Source organism: Jaculus jaculus, chromosome 8, assembly GCF_020740685.1.
Source record: "Jaculus jaculus isolate mJacJac1 chromosome 8, mJacJac1.mat.Y.cur, whole genome shotgun sequence".
Classification (NCBI taxonomy): Eukaryota; Metazoa; Chordata; class Mammalia; order Rodentia; family Dipodidae; genus Jaculus; species Jaculus jaculus.
This window is the reverse complement of record NC_059109.1, coordinates 94841848-94847847: the sequence shown is the minus strand read 5'-3', so window position 1 is coordinate 94847847 and position 6000 is coordinate 94841848. Positions and strand designations below refer to the sequence as shown.

General features: G+C 44.3%; 1 protein-coding gene across 9 annotated transcripts in view; it reads left to right on the top strand.

Annotated features, from left to right (window-relative positions):
• The first annotated feature begins 4608 nt into the window (after positions 1 to 4608).
• Positions 4609 to 6000, top strand: part of Tasp1 (taspase 1) — a 314575-nt gene continuing 313183 nt past the window's right edge. For 7 of the 9 annotated variants that reach the window (XM_045157519.1, XM_045157516.1, XM_045157517.1 and 4 more), the window contains exon 1: positions 5063 to 5168. The gene's annotated coding sequence lies outside the window, so the exon portion shown is untranslated. Of the gene's footprint in view, positions 4643 to 4828; positions 4940 to 5062; positions 5169 to 6000 lie in introns of those variants that run through there. The other 2 variants (XM_045157512.1, XM_045157513.1) reach the window with 2 other exon arrangements.

Here is a 6000-nt window from a genome sequence, read left to right as displayed (position 1 = left end):
GCTGATGTAAGAGGACTGTGAGTTTCATATCAGCCTGGGTTATGTATTAAGACCCTGTCTCAAAAACAATTTTTAAAATTGGTCAGTTTAGAATGAATCTTTGAGGCCAGTATGTGTGGTAGGTGTGGATATTTAGATAAAAGTGTACAGACAGCACTGGGAGGCGAGTATTAAAATGCACATAGAAGTGGAGAATACAGGCTTTGAAAACTATTGAAGAAATGGAAGCATATGTGTAGATTTTTAACGCCTTCCTTTTTTCTTTTTCCTGCCTCTTTCCATTCATATTTCTGGGTAAAAGTCCATCACAAGTTGAATGATACAAAAGAACAAGTATTTCATTATATACTCACGGGTTTTAGAAGCCAGGAACCAGAAAAGGAGTGGTTGCTGATGGCTGTGTTTACCCCACAGTGCCTGAGTCAAACTCTTTCCTATTACATAACATGGTGGGTTATTTCCTTACTTTCCCCTCCCTCCATTAGAGTATGCTAATGGTTTTAGCTATTAATATTTATATGGTAAAAATTAAAACTGAAGTATAAAACAATAATTTAAAGTAATAGATCTATAACATATTAACAGTGACTTTTTTTTTTTTTTTTTCCTGAGGTAGGGTCTCAGTCTAGCCCAGGCTGACCTGGAATTCACTATGGAGTCTCAGGGTGGCCTCGAACTCATGGAGATCCTACTACCTCTGCCTCCCAAGTGCTGGGATTAAAGGCATGCGCCACCATGCCTGACTCTTTGCCCCACTTTTTATCTTGAGAAAATATGTTCTTTATTGAAATATGTCACTGTTAAACCGGGCATGGTGTTATCTTTTTGTTAGCATTATTGCAAGTTCATTTATGTCTGATGGATTCTCATTTTTTTTTTCTCCACTTTGGATTTCTGAGCCAGGTGTTTTCTATATAGCCCTAGTTAGACTGGTTATTACTATGTAGCCCAGGCTGGCACCTCAAATTTGCAGCAATCTTCCTGTCTCAGGAGTGCTTGGGTTATAGGCAGAAAATTACCACACCTGGGGCTGAGGAAATGGTTTAGTGGTTAAGGTGTTTGTTTGTGAAGCCTAAGGACCCTGGTTCAACTCTCCAGGAGCCACATAAGTCAGATGAATAGGGGGCACATGTGTCTGGAGTTCGTTTGCAGTGGCTGGAGGCCTGGCATGCCCATTCTCTCTGCCTCTTCCTCTCTCTCAAATAAATAAAGAAATAAAAAATACTTTTTAAAAAATTGAAAATTGCCACAAGTGGTTGATATACTCTTTTGTATTTAATGTGATGTAATAGGCTGGCTAAAGTATAAAGAAAATTCATCAGCACAGAGATTGTGTGTGGAAAGAAGCATTTGTTTGAACTTGCCAAATCTTAGCCTCCCAAGTGCTGGGATCATAGGTGTTTTGCTGGCACAAGTAAATGAAGTTATATTTTAACAACTTTATAATTGTGCATAATTTTCTTTCACCAATTTGACAAGTGGTAATTTATTTTCATTTTCATTTAAACTACTATTTAGTTTCTATTCATAATCATAAAAGCAGTTCTCTACTCCAGCTAGCATTGGAGGGGAATAAGGAAAATAAAGAACCAAAGAATTGCAGTGAGAGCATGAAGACTACAGGATACTGTGAGCAGATGGGGTACTGGGGTGCTCTCCTGTAGCAGACAACTTCAGGTTTGCTGAGATGAACTTCCAGACCAGGCACAGTTATGGAGGAAGGGATATTTATTGAAGCTTACAGATCCAGGGCAAGTTCCATAATGGCAGAAGAACCTGGCTTGCTTTCACAGGACCAAAAAGAAAGAGAAGCATAAGCCTAAGCCACATAAGGCCAAAAGCCACACAGCACAACACACTTCAGGAACTCTAGCTAGCACACTTTGCTATCTTTAGATTGAAATCTCAAACCCACCACCACACTTTAAGATCTGCCCAGTGACACTGCCTCCAGCCAGGTGGCTGTAGATACGAAGCACAAACTAATAAAGCCTTGAATATATTAGGGGCCATCTATTCAAACTATCACATTTCCCGAGCCCAGAAGGAATGCATTGTTGGTTAAGATGCCCACAAGTCAAATGCATTAGAGTTGTCTATAGTAGACAGTGGTGATCTCGCTCTTCTTACCATTCCTGGATGCAAAGCCCTCCATGGCTTCCATAATGCTCATGCCATCTTTCATCTTCCCAAGGATGGCACTCTTGCCATCCAACCATGGTAGTGCAGAAGGAAAACTGGCACCATTTGTATTTGGTCCAGTATTTCTCATGGACAGGTTACCTGGACCTCTGTTTCAGAATGGAATTCTCATCATCAAATCTCTCTGCAGAGATAATCTTGCCATTATGATATGTGAAGTTACCACCCTGGCAAATGCATCCTAGAATAATTCCATGAAAGCAAGAAACCTTATCCCTATCCTTTCCCTCCAGTGCTCAGAGCATGAAAGTTTTCTGATGTCTTTGGAAACTGGTCTGCAGACAGCTCGATGGGACATGGCCCAAGAGCTTTCCACCCAACACTGACAGATACATTGAACAGCACAGTGATGTTGACCCTGGGGAACAGTGGTGTCTGCAAAGCCAATAGATAGTTTTATAAGTTAGTTGTAATAGCAAATATGCTATGTACAGCCTTTTTTTTTCCAGACAAGGTCTCACTATGCAATTCAGACTGGCCTCAAATTTGTGATCCTTCTTAGCCTCCTGACTGCTATGATTACAGACAAGTGCCACCATGTCCGACCTTCTACGAACTTTTTATACATTTAACTCATGAAAGAATGAAAATTAGAGGCAAATAAACATATTAACAGAAAATACCAGTTTAACATCAGTGACCGCTGAAGTGGTCTGGGGACCCCCACAGTGAAAACTGCTATATTCATTATCCATACACACCCCCATAAATGTGTGTGCATATTTAAACAATATATTGTCTAGGGTTAGGCTTTGCCTCATTTATTTATTGATCTATTTTTTTGAGTTAGGGTCTCACTCTAGCCCAGGCTGACCTTAAACTCACAGTGATTCTCCTACATCTGCCTCCCCAGTGGTGGGATTAAAGGTGTGTGCCATCACACCAGGCCGATTTTGCCTCTTTTGTCTTTCTATAGCTATAGCTACACCTTGACTGTTACAACTGCTCCTTGGTGTTGAGTGGTTTATGGGATTGACTGGATTTTAATCTCTAGTTCTCCTTTAAAATCTTCATTCTTCTGGTAACCTCTACTGTTTTGCATAAAGTTTAATTATCTGAATAAATTAATTCCCATGTTATATAAAATTCACCTCCCAATTAAGACAGTGATCATTATATTCCAATTTTGAGAATGATTACTCTCAAGGTGGACAATTTGGTTTATTAAATGTTTGTATACTATTTGAGAAAACTGGTTCTTTGCAAATTTCTTGGTGAAAAGCCTGTACTTAATGGAGATTTACTTTATTTTAAAATTAACATTTATTAAGCCAAGCATTGGTGGCTTATGTCTGTAATCCCAGCATTTGGGAGGCAGAGACTGGACGATTACTGAGTTTGTGGGCAGCCTGGGCTACAGGGCTTCTCTCAAAGGCCCTGACCCTGCTTGGTGGCCTCAGAGGTGGTGTGGGGTGAGGAAGTGGGAAAACACCTACTTTGCAACCCCAGGCTGTAGAAACCCCGGGAGACTGGGAACTCCCTGATATCCCAGATGTTCTAAAATATAAAAGGGCTGGAGGGATGGCTTAGCGGTTAAGGCATTTGCCTGCAAAGCTAAAGAACCCAGGTTCTATTCCCCAGGACCCACGTTAGCCAGATGCACAAGGGGGAGCACGCGTCTGGAGTTCCATGCAGTGGCTGGAAGCCCTGGCGCGCCCATTCTGTCTCTCTGTCTTCCTCTTTCTCTGTCAAATAAATAAAAGTAAAATATTTTAAAAAATTTGAAAGAAGTCTAAAATCCAAAGGGTTTGTCATCCCAAACATGCCAGATGAAGAACTCAACTTGCACTGTTTTATTTCTTCCAATGTCTGTTTCCCTAAATCAGGCTTGAGGGTGAATTTGTGTTAAAGGGCTCACGGTATTTACAAGGAAAAAAGAAATTAAGTGTTACTGGGTCTTGGTCTTAAGTGCAAAAGTAAGGCCAACCACATTTTCCTACTCAGTAGGGCAAGGCTGAACCCCCGCCACCTCACCGCCCGCAATACTTCTCCTATGCAACCCAGGCAGAATACTGGTTTTCCCCACTTGTACTCAAAGGGAAGGGTTGCTGGACCACACTTCCATCAGTGCTTGTCTACTTTCCGTTCATTTCTTGTACCAAGCGTCAGCCAAAACACGGTGCAGACACGCAAGCGTCTTACCAGCTAATCACCGGGCGCAGCGAAGACGAGGTAGGTAGCGGCGACTGCGCAGCTATAAGCAATTAAAACAAAAACAAAAACCAACCAAGAGAGATCCCCGAGATCCCACGCAGTTCCGCCCTCACCTCTAGAACAGGTGAGCTGCCACCGACAGAGCCTCAACTCCGCGCGGCGCCTGCTTCCGGCCACGTGTGGCCCGCGCAGCCAATGGGAAGGCCGTACGCCACTCCCCGCTTCCTCACCCTGGCAACGGGCGAGCGACTCCTTCCGGTGCCGCGCGGGCTCTGCGCTGACGCGGGTGAGTGTCCCTCTCTGTCTCACGCTGTCCGCGTCGCCGCGCCGAGCCTCCGTCCGTCTCCGTGTGTCCCCGCTGGCTAGCAGTGGCTTCCTGTCCGGACCCGCCGGACCCTGAGCCCTGGCCTCAGCACGGGCCCCAACGGTCCCTGGCTCCCTTGTCTCGCTTGCGCGTGGGGCCCGGACCCGTCCCCGCTTCTCATCCTGTCTCCGGGCTTGGCGGCCTCCGCGCCTCTTGCCCGGTTTCGCCCGCAGGCTGCTGGGGCCTCGGAGTCCCTCAGATCCTCGGACATCCCCGAGCGTGCGTCCTCGTCCCGGGGGGTCGTGATGGAGGGGAGGTCAAGGCTTCCCGTGGTGCCATGGAGGCCCGCTTAGCGTCCCGCGTGACACTAGCCATCAGTGCCAGGGTAGAGGAGGCCCGGGCCGTGTGGGTGAAGCAGCTGGAGAGGAGCTGGAAGTGTTGTAGAGGGCAAGGTGTTCCGGAAGGAAGTTCAGCTTGACTTGCTTCTGCCGGGGGAGAGGAAGGAAAGGTATACTGGGGAACATGTGACTTAAGATCTCTGATCTTAAGCTCAGGATTTTTTGCTTACACGTTTGGGAGCTTACAAATTTCCCTTTCTGTTGGCGGTAAATAAAAACCATTCTCTCTCGCTACTTAGAAAAAGCAATGGCTATTAACGAATTTCTGGGAAATGCAGAAATATTTAGACCCATCACCTTTAGTTGCACCAACTCAGCACTTTAAAAAATTTATTTGAGAGGGAGAAAGAGAGAGTAAATTAATGGGCGCGCCAGGGCTTCCAGCCACCGCAGAACTCCAGACGTATGTGCCACCGTCTGCATTTGGCTTTTACGTGGCTCCTGGGGAATTGAACCTGAGTCCTTTGGCTTGGTAGGCAAGCGCCTTAACTGCTAAGTCATCTCTTCAGCCCCCAGCTCAGCATTTCAGTCTTATTATTTCTTGCTTTCTTTAAGCGATTTCTGATCTCTCTCTGTGTGTAAAATAGGTTTATAACTAAAAGATACGGTTTGTATGTTGCACCCGTTGCATGAGATGTTATTCACACTATAAAATTCTTTTTAATTGTAAATTTCAGTGTTTTGGAAAAGTTTTACAACTGTCTAGTTCCAGAACATTTTTACCACCCCAACCAAAAATCCTATATCTATCAGTTATTACATATTCTCCCTCCCCTGCAATCAGTGCTCCACGTTTTTGTATTATATGGGTGTTCCTGCAAGCAAGTGGAATTATTTAATAGATAACCTTTTATGTCTGGCCTCTCATTTCTTTTTCTTTTTCTTTTTCTTTCTTTCTTTCTTTTTTTTTTTTGCTGTAGCCCAGCTGACCCGGAATTCACT